A 15,863-nucleotide genomic window follows, 5' to 3' on the forward strand; every position below is an offset into this window, starting at 1 on the left:
GCCGCCTGCAGGTCAGCCTTGTGTAGTGTGTTGCGGTGGTTAAGAGAGGACAGAGAGAGTATCATTTTTTTGCAGGTAGATAGAGCAGGCAGACAGGCTAGTCAGTTAATGTTACAGTGTGTAGAGGATATATATATACATCCCAGGTGTTGTACATATATTTATACACTGTATAGTTTAGCTAGATCAGTTCTTCCTAATTTACTGGCAGGCAGGTGATTGTGTTAGCTGCAGTATTCTTACGTGGTTTATTGCCTGTGTCCTCTGTAGTTTGCACCTAAAGCTACTTGGTGTGTACTGGCCGTGTGCTCTGTAGTATGTACCTAAAGATACTTGGTGTGTACTGGCCGTGTGCTCTGTAGTTTGCACCTAAAGATTCAGGAGCAGTGATTTTAATGATGCTTAAATAAAAAAAAAATAATAAATGAAAAATTCCTTTAAATATTGTACCTGTTGGGTGTCTAGTATGCCTGTGAAAATGTCTTTGAGAACCCGGGTCTTGCCCGAGGGAACATGTATCAATGTAATAAAAGTTTTAAAAACGGTTGTTTTTTCAGGAGTCCTGAAAAAAACTACAGTCTTTAAAACTTTTTTCCATTGATACATGTTTCCTGGGGCAAGACCCGGGTTGTCAAAGACGTTTTCACAGGCATACTAGACACCCAACAGGTACAATATTTAAAGGAATTTTTCATTTTTTTTTTTTTCAATTTAAGCATCATTAAAATCACTGCTCCTGAAAAAAACGACAGTTTTTAAAACTTTTTTCCATTGATACATGTACCCTGGGGCAAGACCCGGGTTCTCAAAGACGTTTTACGACAATAACTTGCATATTGGGCTTTAAAATGAGCACTTTTGAATTCAAACGTTCGAGTTCCATAGATGTCAATGGGGTTCTAAATGTTCGCACGAACGTTCGGTCCGTTCGAAGGTTCTGGTGCGAACCGAACGGGGGGGTGTTCAGCTTATCCCTATTGATATATATTATTCATCCTGCAATAATGGTCCGTCATGCTGTTATAAATGTTTTGCTATTATTACCATTCTTCTGTGGTATGTTATGCTCATTAAAATTGTAGGGGCAGGCGCATTTTATTGCATTGGTTTTTAATGGCATGCTATGAATATCTATCTAAATCACTAGTTTGCAAGAACTCTGCAAAGTTCAGTCTGATGGAAACTCACTTAAAACTTTGAAAAAATCAGCGAACATAATGCCCCACTGCAGTCTGAGAGGCAAAAAAAATTTCTGGGCTTTTTAGGTCCCATTTGCAAGCTTTTGGACAAAAAAAAAGTCAGGAGTAGCTGGACAATGCCAAAAAAAGTTTTTAAAATACCGATTAGTAGGGGGTGGGTACTTAATTATAGCTTAACAACTTCAATACCAGGCACTTACACCCCCTTCCTGCCCAAGCCAATTTTCAGCTTTCAGCGCTGTCACTTTTTAAATGACAATTGCGCGGTCATGCTACACTGTACCCAAACTAAATTTTATCATTTTGTTCCCACAAAAAAAGCATTCTTTTGCTGGTATTTGATCACCTCTGCTGTTTTTATTTTTTGCTAAACGTGAACATTTTTTGTGAATAAATAAGTTTCCTCCTTCACTGATGGGTACTGATAAGGCGGCGCCCACAAGATGGCACTGATGATGGGCATTGATAGGCGGCACTGGCGGGTGACACTGATATGCAGCACTGATGGGCGGCAATGATGGGAACTCATAGGCAACACTGAAAGGCTGCACTGATGGGTACTTATGGGTGGCACTGATAGACGGCACTGCTGGGCACTAAAAGGTGGCACTGATAGGCACCACTGGTGGCATTGGCAGGCATTTTTATTTGCCACTGATTGGCAGCTGCCTGGGCACTGGTTGACATATCCCTGATGGTCTAGGGTGGAATACCAGGTGATCCAGTGTGGTGCCCTTCCCTGGTGGTCCATTGCGGCATCCTGGTGGTCCTGGGTGGGCATCCGAGGGGGGATGCGCCGATAAACAATTAGCACAGACACCCCCCCCTGTCAGGAGAGCAGCTGATTGTCTCTTGTCTACTAGCGTAGTGAGGAAAAGCCGATCAACGGCTCTTCCTGTTTACATCATGATCAGCCATGATTGGACACAGCTGCAATGCGCAACCCAATGGACGCGTGCCAGCTGTTATCCTGCTGGACGTCATATGACGCCCAGTCAGGATAACGGATCCACTGCCCGGTTGTCATTCTGCTATAGGCAGGGCAGGAAGTGGTTAAAAGACAACATTAAAAATGTTTCCAAAATAACATGCTTGTGGGATGCCTTAAGGCCTGATTCACATCTATACAGGTTGCAGTTTGCATATTGCAGGCGCATTTTGTGTTTTTCACTACACTCTTTTGATCCATTGAAGTCTATGGTAACAACAAGAACAAGAATAAAATCCCTGGCCCTTTCCATAAAAGTCCTCGTCCTCATCTCCCCCTGCGGCCGGCAACATGTTGTCTGAGTTACTTCCGGGAATCGCGGCTCCGGCGCTGTGATTGGCAGAAGCCGTGATGACGGAGTTCGGTAACGGCACACAGACTGAAGCAACGGCACATACGTGCCATTGCTTCAGTGTGCATGTGCCATTGACATTGGCACATGCAGGGGACAGGGGATATCTCCTTAACCGTGCAGGTTTAAGAGATATACTGGGTAGCTACAGGTAAGCCTTCTTTCTAGGCTTACCTGTAACATAAAGTGGTTGTAAAGGGTTTACAGCCACTTTAACAAAAACTTGCAGCCTGAAATATATTTGGTTAGCGAACAAAATGTGTCACATACATCTTTACTTAACAGTTTTGGTGGCCTCTAGGAGAAATCTCTAATTTTTCTGTGCGTGGACCATGTTGTACATTTTACAAATAGCCGCAGGGTGAAAAAAAAATTAACTTGATAAATAAATGAATACAATTTAAATAAATGAATAAACACTAGAAGGAAAAACTTCACATCAGAACCCCAGGATCTTAAGACTCATCACAAACAACAGGATGTGATAATTCTGTACAATTCATTATACTTATTTCATGTGTAATATTAAAATGTATAATTTGAAGATGTTAAAGAACACACGTCTTCCCTTATCTATGTTGTCCCATATGATTAACACAATTGTTGTGGATTTCATCCAGTTATATCTAACCTTGCATAATTTTAGCCTCTCTGTTTCCTGCAAGGGCAATAGTGACACCTACAGCAAAATAGATAAAGTGGAAGTAAAGAAAGATTTACTTATGCTAATCTGCATGTCTTGAAGATTATGGGTAACCAAGTTCTCCTGTGCGTCCAATTTTCTGCACTGTCTTTCATGGTGTTTCAACAAGAATACAAAATATAAAAAAGGTTAGCACTACCTTATTAATATTCCTTTTTCTTCCTTTATTGCGTCAATGGAAGCATCATCATGGAGTGCTTTTTCAGTCGGGCACCATTTGAAGAGATGTTGAATTTGGTGCTTTCCAGACAGGGCCGATCCTAGGGTCACAGGCGCCTGGGTGCAGAAATATTTCTGGCTCCCCCACATCTTACATGGTCATCTTACTAACTCCTCCCCTAAGGAGTCTTTGTTACCCTGGGATCCTCCCACGATCTCTTAACAATAAGCAAATACAGGAATGGGGGTCTCTCTGATGGACACAGAGAGGGCCACTGTTAGAAAGAGCCCCCACCAGGCCCCATTAGAGACTACAACGGGGTCTAATGGATCCTGGAGGTGGGTCGATCAAATAGAGGCCCTCTCTGTGACCATTGGAAAGTCTCTGATAGAAAGCGTTCCCTCCAGGAGCCATGAGAGATTACAATAGAGTGTCACTGAACAATAGTAAAAATAATCAACATTATATTAATATTTGATGCCCAGGCCCAGCCCTAGATGTCACTTACCTTAAAGCGGAGGATCACCCAAAAATCAACTTTCTGCCATTAGATCCAGCATACTGCTGACATCTACAGTATGCTGGTTTTTTTTTTGTACTTATCGTTTTATCAGTGTTGTTATCCGGCTCCGAGCTGGGATTTCTGTGGGGAATAGGCGTTCCTAAGCCAAGCGAATTTGATTGACGGGCTGCTAAAGCGCGTCACGCCTTCCGAAAATACCCGAAGTGACACTCGAGTGTTTACGGCGCCTGCACCTGCCGTGTAGAGCTGACTGCGCAGGCGCCGTAAACACTCGAGCGTCACTTCGGGTATTTTCGGAAGGCGTGACGCGCTTTAGCACCCCGTCAATCAACTCCGCTTGGCTTAGGAACGCCTATACCCGGAAGGAATCCCCGCTCGGAGCCTGATAACATAGGCTGATAAAACGATAAGTACACAAAAAAAAAAACAGCATACTGCAGATGTCAGCAGTATGCTGGTTTTAATGGCAGAAAGTTGATTTTTTTAATGTATACTGGGGCTGGCTGCTGCTTCTCCTGATTCCTGGCTGCTGGGACTGGGTCCTAGCTGCTGAGACTGGGTCCTAGCTGCTGGGACTGGGTCCTGGCTGCTGGGGCCTGGAATCTGGCTGGTCTCATTTCTCAAGGCAGAGTTCTTTGCCCAGTTCCAATTCAGAGCCCTTCAACTAAAGATCTTGTCCAGATAAGATGGCTTACTGTATTCCTAGACAGGGAACTTTGTCTCACCCCTGTTGTGGTGGATGCAATCTCCAGTGTTAACCCTGGGCGGGTTATTCCTACCTCACAATTATGCAGTTCTCACCACAGAAGTAAGTCTCTGCGGCTGAAAAGGCGTTCTGAGCCAGTAGAGGGCCATTGGACACAGTACAAATTCAGACTGCCTGACAACTTGCCTAAATAAGAGCCAAAGGACTTTCTCTGATGCACAGAGCCCATCACTTGTATGGTTATCCAGAAAAACATCAGTATGACAGTGTCACTGTGGTGGTGTACAGTAATAGTGCCCCATCTTTGGCATCAATAGGAGGAACAGTGCCCCATCATTGGTGTCAGTGGGAAGAATAGTGCCCCATTATTGTTATCAGTGGGAGGAACACTTTCCCATCATTGGTGTCAGTGAGAGGAATAGTGCCCCATCATTGGTATCATGGGGAGGAATAGTGTCCCATCATTGGTATCATGGGGAGGAATAGTGTCACATCATTGGGAGGAATAGTTTCCTATTGTTTGTATCAATGGGAGAAATAGTGCCCCATCTGTGGGTGTCAGTAAACGGACTAGTGCCCCATTGTCTGTGTTAGTAATAGGAACTATGCCCCACTGTTGCTAATAGTGGGAGAAAAAATGCTCAAGGGCCAGAAAAAAAAACAAGCAAAGGGCCACAGTTTGGAAACCACTGCTCTAGAAGAAACAGCTGAGCCACATACCCATACACACCGAAAAGACTTGGGGCTAGATTCACAGAGAGTAACGCCAGCATATCAGTAGATACGCCGTTGTAACTCTGAATCTACGCCGTCGTAAATGTAAGCGTATTCTGGAAACCAGATAAGCTTAAATTAGGCTAAGATACGAGCGGCATAAGTCTCCTACGCCGTCGTATCTTAGGGTGCATATTTACGCTGGCCGCTAGGTGGCGCTTCCGTCGATTTCAGCGTAGAATATGCAAATGAGCTGGATACGCCGATTCAGAAACGTACATGCGCCCGGCGGATTTTTTTACATCGTTTGCGTATGGCTTTTTCCGGCGTAACGTTACTCCTGCTATATGAGGCATAGCCAATGTTAAGTATGGACGTCATTCCCGCGTCAAATTTTGAAAATTTTACGTCGTTTGCGTAAGTCGTTTGCGAATAGGGCTTTGCGTAAATTACGTTCACGTCGAAAGCATTGACTATTTGCGACGTGATTAGGAGCGTGCGCACTGGGATACGTTCACGGCCGGGGGATGCGCCGTTTGTGAGAAACTTCATTTACGTGGGGTCATATTTTATTTGCATAAAACACGCCCACCTCTTGACAATTTGAATTCGGCGTGCTTACGCCGGCAGATTTACGCTACGCCGCCGCAACTTGTGGAGCAAGTGCTTTATGAATACTGCACTTGCCTCTCTAAATTGTGGCGGCGTATCGTAAATAACATACGCTACGCCCGCACAAATTTACGTCGCCGTACCTGAATCTAGCCCTAGCTGTACTCAGGGCTGTATCTTGCTCCCCCGGTCTTCTGCTGTGTGGAAAGCCTTTTCTTTCTGATGCCATGACCAGTGGCTTAGCGTGGGTTGTCTATGCCCGGGCCAAGGCACGTAACTTGCGCTCTCTAACCTGTGGATTTTTAGCACTCTCAGAGTCCCTTGCTACAATAGTACTGACCAGCCTGATTCCTAGACTGACCACTACACAAACCTACCCGATTCCTATACTGGCCACTACACAGAGTCACTGACCTACCTGTCCACTACACCGACCTACCTGATTCCTATACTGACCACTACACTAACCTGATTCTTATACTGAACATTACACTGACCTATCTAACTCCTGCACTAACCTACCTTATTCCTATACTGGCCACTAGACTGAGTCACTGACCTACCTGTCCACTACCCTGACCTACCTGACTCCTACACTGACCCTTGCAGTGACCTATCTGATTCCTACACTGACCACTACACTGACCTACCTGATTCCTACACTGACCACTACACTGACCTACCTGATTCCTACACTGACCACAACACTAACCTACCTGATTCCTACATTGACCACTTCACTGACCTACCTACAGTATTCCTATACTGACCTACCTGATTTCTATACTGACCACAACACTTACTTACCTGATTCCTATACTGAACACTACACTGACCTACCTACAGTATTCCTATACTGACCACCAGCTTTTTTTCCATCTGCTCTGTGGCCTCTGTGACACTGCCAGACTGGCTGCCACAATGGGGAAACAGATTCGGTCTGGAGGAGAAGACAGCAGAAGCTCACAATAAAGGGGAGACGGGACTCCAGGAGCAACCCTGCCACCGCACATAACCCCATTTGCCCAGTCGTCAGTGTGTGTCATTCTCTGGCCGGCTTTGTCCTCCTAATTTCTATTTCCTGTGTCCCTGTGCTCCATGTTCTGTCTCTGGCTGAGTGAGAAAATAGGAGGACAGAGCCTAGAGTGACATACATTGGCGTGGAATTTCACCCCCCAAATGTTGTGCCTGGGGCCACGGCCCCATCACACTAGTGGAATAGGAAACACTGCACTTATTCTTAGAATGCATCTGTGTAAACTAGAGGGGAGAAGAGAGCAGGGTGTCTGCAGTATGCTCACTCTGTTCTTGCATGTCAGATCACTCCACGCCTGCTCTATTAATCTGAATAATCTTACTTTGTGAAGATCCCCACACCATTACTTGCCTGAATTCTGTGATACCTATTCACTATACCCTGTGAGTAGGCACCGCTGTGTCACACATTTCACAGAGCCTTCCTTCTGATCTACATAGGTGCTGAGAAGAGGAGTTTAATGAGGCGGAGTCAGGACAGGAATTACTGGTTCCAGTCAGCAAGGTACCATGAGATATGTAGTCCTTAGAAACTTAACGTAAACGGCCAATGACAGATCACTGTAGCAGCCCGCTGCCCGTACCATGTGATCGCTTTGACCAATCACAGCAGATCACATGACAATTGAACACAAAAAATGCTTTGATCCATGCCTTTCATTGTGTACTATTGTGATAAGCTCTGTGATTGGTTAAGTAATCACATATTACAGACAGGGTCAATCACAGGACATCTGCACCATGTGATTAGCTGTGGGCAAAAAAAAAATCCCACTCACCTCCCCAGAGTCATACAGTGTTACTATGAAACACTGTATTGCTCTGGTCACTGTATGTAAAAAAAAAAAAATTAAATATATATATTTTTTGTATTTACATACGATCACCAGTCATTGTCCCTGATCACTGCCACACCAGTTATATAATAACACTATACTGCACTGGGGACAGTATGAAAAAAAAAATGGTGAAATGAGAAATAATTTTCAGATATACAGTGGGGAAACAAATTATTTGATCCCCTACAGATTTTGCAAGTTTGACAACTTACGAAGACATGAAGGGTCTATCATTTTTTTTATCATAGGTGTATATAAAATGATGGAGACAGAATATCAACCAAAAATTCTGAAAAAACACACGATACAAATATATTATAAAATTAGTTGCAGTTAAGCGAGTAAAATAAGTATTTGATGCCCAAGCAAAACATGATTCAGTACTTGGTGGAGAAAGCCTTCTTGGCAAGCACAGAGGTGAGACGTTTCTTGTAGTTAGTGACTAGGTTTTCACACATCTCAGGAGGGATTTTAGTCCACTCTTCTTTACAGATCTTCTCTAAATCCTAAAGGTTTTTTTTTGCTGTCGCTTGACAACACAAAGTTTCAGCTCCCTCCATAAATTTACTTTCCTGGTGCCTCCATGGCAGCATACTTGTGATAGAGCTCCGCCTCGACTCCTCCTTCAGGACTAGTGAATAGAATAAATTAAAGGCATAGCCCCTCCCCCAACATTCTCCTTTCTTTCCTCATACCTTCTTGTGCTGGTGAAGAGTAGATGTATGTCCATACCTCTGCAGTCGGCAGCGTCCGCCGGGTTTAGCCTTTCCCAGGCGCAGTCCCTTTTCTTGGGCCGCTCTTAGCGCTAATAAGACTGGGAACCCCTCTGTGGATCTGTTGGGGTCTTTTCGCAGAGTTTCCTCACAGGAACGCAGTCTGCTATCGCATCCATGATGAACGCAGTGGAGTCACAAAAGGATCAGCTCACATCTTTCCAGGCTGGTGGTTTCCATTTTATTTTTAGGCATAGATTGTTTTTTGTTTTTTTTGTCTCTCCCCTCTCCCATCCCTTCCTTTAACTTGCCTGTTAGGTCTCCTTTTAAAAAAAAAAAAGTGTGCTTGTTGTTTTATTTTGTGATGCTCCCTTTAAGTCCGGTCAGTTTGATGGGGCAGGTGCCTTTTGTCCTGACAGGCTTGCAGTTGTTGATTGTTTCCCTCGAAATCAGCGGTGGGCTACAGTTTTTGTTTTGTTTTGTTTTGTTTTGTATATCACTTGACATCACTGCGGCCATCTTGGATTCTGGAAGAGGGGCCAGATTTGCCCTTTTTCTTCCAGAGTCACTTTGCAATGGTGGTTTATGAGATTATTAGCCCATCCACCTGAGCCTAGTTAAGTTCAGATTCAGGGTTAGCTGTCAGTCTCCTCAGCTGTGCCCTGCTAGGTTTCACTGATGCTGCTCTGTGGTAGGTACCTTTTTGTTTTTATTCTCAAAAGGAAAAATGGTGATAGAAAAAAATAAAAAAAATAAATGTATGTTATTTAAAAAAAAAAAAAGTGTCAAAAAACTCCATAGTTCCTTTTTTTTTCCCTTTCTTACTAAATTTCCGCAGCTGATCCTTCTGCCTAACTCCGCAATTAGTCATTTATTTTGCAACAAAGATCCTTGCACCCCTATTAGGTATGTGACCAACTATATGTGAGTATTAAGAAAAAAAAAAAAAAAAAGTGCGCTCACTGGTCTAATGTGAGTTCCTTACACCGTGGCCCTGCCCACTCCAAGAGGTCCAGAAAATCTTCAAGACACCGTGATGACGACAGATCAGACCGCAGGTCTCATTCTTCACGCCACCGGTCCCAGGTCCCATTCTTCACGTCATAGATCAGAAGAGATCAAGATCCAGAGGACAAGATCCTTCCCCCTCTCCTAGGACCTATTCAAAGAAGAAATGCTGGACAGGTGGGGCCACACCACTACCAGACAGAGTGGTCTGTAAGGACTGTTTTATGGACTATGAGTCCAGCTGCGAGCTAGAAAATCAGCACGCTGTAGACCTGCTCAAGTGAACAATGAAGGACTCCTTCTCCGAGCTTGTGACTTGGGTCCCCGCTCAACCACTTCAGGAGATGTCCCAGGTTCAGGATACAGAACCTAATCTCCCTGGTCCTGCAGCAGTCAGTACACCTCTGCCACTGTCAGGCTGACCAGCTAGAGATTCACCACCTGTAGACTCTTCAGAGGAGTCAACCTTCTGGCTTCAGTCTCTTCTTGGTAAAGCTGTTCTTCCAGGCAGTCAAAACTGCAATCACCTGAAAAGACGCAGAAGAGCCTCCCCAAGAGTCTACGAGTTACTTCCCAGCCTCAAAGGGAGGCAGGTTCTCTTCTTGTTGAGGCGACATTAGTCAGGTCATTCAGAATGAATGGTCAAAAACTGATAGAAAACTTTCATGGGGCTGGTTCAATGAACTATACCCATTAACAGGATCCATGCCAGTGGTAGACGCATCGGTGGTGCGATTCGTAAAAAAAAAAAAAAAAAAGCGCGCTTTTCCAATGGAGGATTCCGCTTCCTTCAAAAACCCTCTAGACAGGCGAACCAACCTGGAGCTGAAGAGGAGCTATTTAGCCGCGGGAGCAGCGTGTAAGCCAGCTATCGCCCTCACATCGGTATCAAATGCCATAAGATCTTGGACATATAATATTGAGACGGCTTTGCGTCAGGATGTCCCCAAGGAGGATATAATTAAAGCCTTGGAAGAGCTTAGATTGTCAGCAGACTTTGTCAGGGTGGCGGCCATTGACACGATCAGATGCTCTGCAAGATCCATGTTGCATTCAGTAATGGTGAAGAGGGTCTTCTGGCTGAAAGATTGGCTGGCTGACTTATTCTCCAAACAAAATTGGTGCAAAATCCCATTCAGTGGGAAAGCACTATTCAGAGACAGAACGGATAAAGCTATCTCCAGGCTGTCAGAAGGGAAGTCCGGTATGCTTCCCCAGGACAGAAGGATGCGAAGATTCAGAGGCGGGTCCTCTAGGTTCCGCCAGACAAATCCAATAGATTTTAGGCAGTCAAGACAGCCCAGAGACAACAAAAGACCTTGGAAAGGTACTCAGACATTCTTTTTGAACAGGAAGATGAAGGACCTTTCCGGCTCCACAGGAGCAGAAGCAGTCTTTTTGACGCCAGAGTAGCTCAGGCACTCCCGGTGGGAGCCAGGCTAAAGTTCTTCGTCCCAGTCTGGGCCACATGCTGTCAGGACCCCTGGGTTCTGTCAACAATTCAATGGGGACACCTTTGGAATTTCTCTCATCCCCACCTCGGGATTCTTTCAAAGGAACAGAGATTCCATCCTCTCCGCCAAAGGCTCAAGCTCTGTAAAACTTCCTAATGTCACTCCAGCTTCAGGGGGCGGCTGTTCTGGTTTCCTTGGCAGAGCGCTTCGCAGGCGTCTACTCCACCCTATTGAGGTCCCAAAGAGGACAGGTGGGTGGAGGCCTGTGACAGACCTTCAGAGGCTTAGCCGGTATATCTGCCCCAAAAGCTTCAAAATGGAGTCCCTGCAGAGGATTATTCAGGCAGTCCAGCCATAAGATTGGATGATTTCTGCAGGATGCATACCTACACGTTCTAATTCTACCTGCATTTCAAAAATGTCTGAGATTTGCAGTGGGATGAACCCACCTACAGTTTCAAGCCCTGCCTTTCGGTCTGTGCACCTCTCCCAGGGTATTCACCAAGATACTAATATCCGCTTTGGTTCCCCTGCGGGAAAGGGGCTTGAGGATATTCCACTACTTGGACGACATCCTCCTCCTAGCAAGCAATCCGGATCAGTTGGTATGTCACCGGGAAATTCTTCTACAGTCCCTAAAAGAGCTAGGGTGGCTAATAAATTCCGAAAGGAGTCAACTAGCACCCACACAGCAGATAATCTACCTGGGTGCAATGTTCAACACTCAGGAGGGGACAGTGTCATTACCACCGCCAAAGGCAAGGATTGTCACCCAGAGAATGATCAAGGTCATCCGGAGCCCGTATCTGACAGCTTCACAATGCCTGAGCCTCATTTGCACAGTGTCTTCTTGTATACCCATGGTTCCTTGGGCCCATTGGCACTTGAGGTAGTTCCAGACAGGTTTCTTGGCGCAGTGGAAGAAACAACGACTATCACAGACGATACTGCTGACGGGAGTAATGCACAGGAATCTTCACTGGTGGACAATTCCAGAAAACCTCTCCAAACCTTGTCACCTGGTTCCCCATCCTTGGATCACAATTATGTCCGATGCAAGCGGACAGGGCTGGGGAGCCCATTCCGGGGAAACCAGAATACAGGGTAGATGGTCATGTTCTACCCAGGGAGTGGTATCCAACATCTTGGAGATGAGGGCAGCCTTCTTAGCACTAACTTTGGCGTCCCAAATCAGAGGCCAGAGAATACTTCTACATCTAGACAACATGGCAGCTGTCGCTTATCTGCAGAAGCAAGGAGGCACTCGCAGCAGGTCGTTCCTCAAGGAGGTGATGCTGATCACACTCTGGGCAGAGAAGAACCTCCTGGACCCCAGAGCAATGTATCTGCCGGGCAGGTTGAACACGGAAGCAGACACGTTGCCCAGAAACTTCCTGGACAACAACGAATGGGCTCTCCACCCCCTCGTCTTCCATCAGATTGCCAGCATGTGGGATCCCCCTCAGGTAGACCTGTTCGTCTCCCCAAAGAATACCAAGCTGGACAGATTCTTCTCTCGAATGCAGCATCCACAAGCCGAGGCAGTGGATGCCCTGTCATGCCCCTGAAGGTTCACCACAGCATATGCCTTTCCTCCCAGGCCATTAATATTCAAATTCCTCCTGAGGCTCCTCAGGGAGTCAGTCCAGGTGGTGGCAGTACTTCCGTATTGGCCGAAGAGACCCTGGTTCCCTCTAGCCATGCGCCTCAGTGTGAGCTCTCCAATCAGGATCCCTCCTTTCCCTCAACTTCTGTCGCAGGGCAGTCTAGTTCATCCAAACCCTCAGAAGTTGAATCTTCGAATCTGGAGGTTGAGAGGCGAAGGTTCGAGTCCCTAGGGTGTTCCCCAGGAGTCATAACAACCCTTCTAAAAGCCAGAAAACCGGCAACTAATGCCATATAATCAAAAATCTGGGACAAGTTCTTGTCATTTGCTACCGGAAATGGATTTGATCCAATCCTTCCCTCTATGTCCAATATTCTAGGTTTCATTCAGACAGGACTTGATCTGGGGCTTGGTCTGAGCTCCCTCAAAGTGCAGGTAGCAGCAATCTTTGCCGCAACAAGTAAGAGATGGGCGGAGGATCTCTTGGTAGTCACTTTCCTCAGAAGAGTATTGAAGATTCGTCGACACCTGTCAGACGATCATTTCCTAAGTGGGATCTGTCCCTGGTGACCATCCCTTTGCTCCAGTGGAACAAGTAGCAAGATGGAACCTGACACTAAAGACAGCTTTCCTGCTAGCCATTACATCTGGCAGAAGGATCTCGGAACTTCACACCTTAGGGATGGGTGACGGCCACATCTCCTTCTTCCCGAACAGGGAGGAACTTCGCCCCTTCTAGGGTTCACACCTAAGATCGCTACTCCAAGCCACCTGTTGGAACCTGGGCACTACCAGTGGTTACAGACACAGGTTCAGAGTCTTGTTGTGAGCTGGATGTATCCAGAGTGCTCAGGGCCTACCTAGCAGCCACGACCCCTTCAAAACTCAGAGACTTTTCATTGTACTGTTCAGTAAATACAGGGGCAAAGAAGCTTCCATCAGAACTCTGGCATCTTGGGTTGTAAAGTTAATCCAGAAGGCTTACAGGGTAAAGAATATTCTTCATCCTGAGTAAATGCTCATTCTACAAGGGCAGTCTCAGCTTCCTGGGCAGCTAACGTTTTGTTGAAGACGGTGTGCAGGGCCGCCACCTGGTCTTCTCACCATACGTTCCTCAGACACTACCATATTGGTCTAGGAGCTCTCACGACTGTTGAGTTTGGAAGAAGGGCAGTTCAGGCTGCTATGTCTTCTTCTAATTAAACATTTATTGTTAAGCATTATCCCACCCATGTCAGCTAGTTATTTATCACAAGTATGCTGCCATGGAGGCACCAGGAAAATGGAAAATTGTATCATACTTACCAGTAATTTTCCTTTCCTGGTGCCTATCCATGGCAGCATACGCTCCCACCCTCGGTATTCTATATTACGGAGAATGTTGGGGGAGGGGCTATGCCTTTAATTTATTCTATTCACTAGTCCTGAAGGAGGAGTCGAGGCGGAGCTCTATCACAAGTATGCTGCCATGGATAGGCACCAGGAAAGGAAAATTACTGGTAAGTATGATACAATTTTCCATTATAGGATTAAGCCCTGGAGACTTGCTAGGCTACTCCATGACCTTAATGTGCTTCTTCTTAAACCACGCCTTTATTGCCTTGGCAGTATATTTTGGGTAATTGTCATGCTGGAAGTCTCATCTTCATTGTTTTCTGAATCATTTAGATGTTCATTGGCAAACCTTAGATGGGGCTGTACATGTGCCTTCTTGAGGAGGGGGATCTTGCGGGCGCTGCAGGTTTTCAATCCATGGTGGCGTATTGTGTTACCAATGGTTTGTTTGGCAACTATGGTCCCAACTGCCTTGAGATCATTCACAAGCTCCTCCCATGCAGTTCTAGGCAGATCCCTAACTTTTCTTATGATCATCTTCACCCCATGAGGCGAAATCTTGCATGGAGCTCCAGAGCGAGGTCTTGTTGCCCATTGTAGCCCTGTGCAGGTCTACAATCTTGTCCCTTTGTCTTGCGCATGATCGTGAGTTTTGATGGGAAGGAAGAGATTCTGTGGGCAGGTGTCTTTTATACACATAGCAAGTTGTCATTAGGAGCACCTTTTTAAATTGGCAGAACTAATTTGTGCACCACATGAGCACATACTGTAGCCAGGCTGTGGGAGACCATTATTGTTGGTTGGTATGGGATCACTTATTTTACTCACTGAACTAACACAATTTATAACATTTGTATCGTGTTCTTTCTGGATTATTGGTTGATATTTTGTCTATCATTTATAATACACCTATGATAAAAATGATAGACCCTTAATTTCTTTATAAGTGGGCAAACTTACAAAATATGCAGGGGGACCATCTCTGTAAGCACTGTATATTTATAATTTGGGGTTCTAGCACTCTGTGGCCAGCTGCTGTAGTTTATTTTCATCATTATTTTGTCACCTAGTGCAAGTATTTAAGTTTTAGTGCTGAAAATTGATCGGGACAGGAAGGGGTAAAAGTGTCCAGTATTGGACGTGGCTAAAAGAGGAATCCTCTTTGCCATGGAATGTGAAAATTAAAATACCCTAGCTGCTGAATTTCAAGAAATAAATACCAGCCCAAGAAGTTCAACACTATCTTCCATGCAGCCAACTCTTCTCAGGTCTTCCACATTACCATCTTGGCTTTGGGATCTGGATGTCACTTCCCGATGTCCTGTAGCCTTCTGGGATGTTTATTGTTTATCCCAGGAGACTGCAGGGCAGACTGAGATGACATTATACTTGCTTAGGTATGGACTAGCCAGAAAAGGGGGGGGGGGGGGGGGGGGACTGCAACTTCTTAAAAAAAAAAAAAAACTGGGGTGGGGAAGGGGGGAGAATTATGAGGGGAACTTTCGTGTTCAGATGACAGTCTGCTTTAAGGCAATTTTGTAAACAAAAAGATACTAGTAAAAGGCATCTGTATGTATGGTTGGTACTTCTAAAATATGAGATTTGGCCTTGGATCACATCTGTGTCTGTATTTTTTTGCAGAGCACCTTAGGTTTACAAACTGTTTATTATTTTCTTCCTTTGTTCTACTATAAACCATACTTTACTCCATGGCACTGCGGCCAATCATTTCCATCCCCCTCCCTACAGGATGTATGTCCATTCATTTTTGTCTCTTGCCTTCCTTTACTACCCTCTAATTGCCAGATATTACAAATTATTGTTATTCAGCCTCATCTGTATATCTATTCCAGGATCTGCCAACAGTTTTCTTATTTCCTTGATAACGTTTCTTAAAACTGAACTGCTTTCTGGGG

The sequence above is a fragment of the Rana temporaria genome, chromosome 2 (assembly GCF_905171775.1).
Source record: "Rana temporaria chromosome 2, aRanTem1.1, whole genome shotgun sequence".
NCBI lineage: Eukaryota > Metazoa > Chordata > Amphibia > Anura > Ranidae > Rana > Rana temporaria.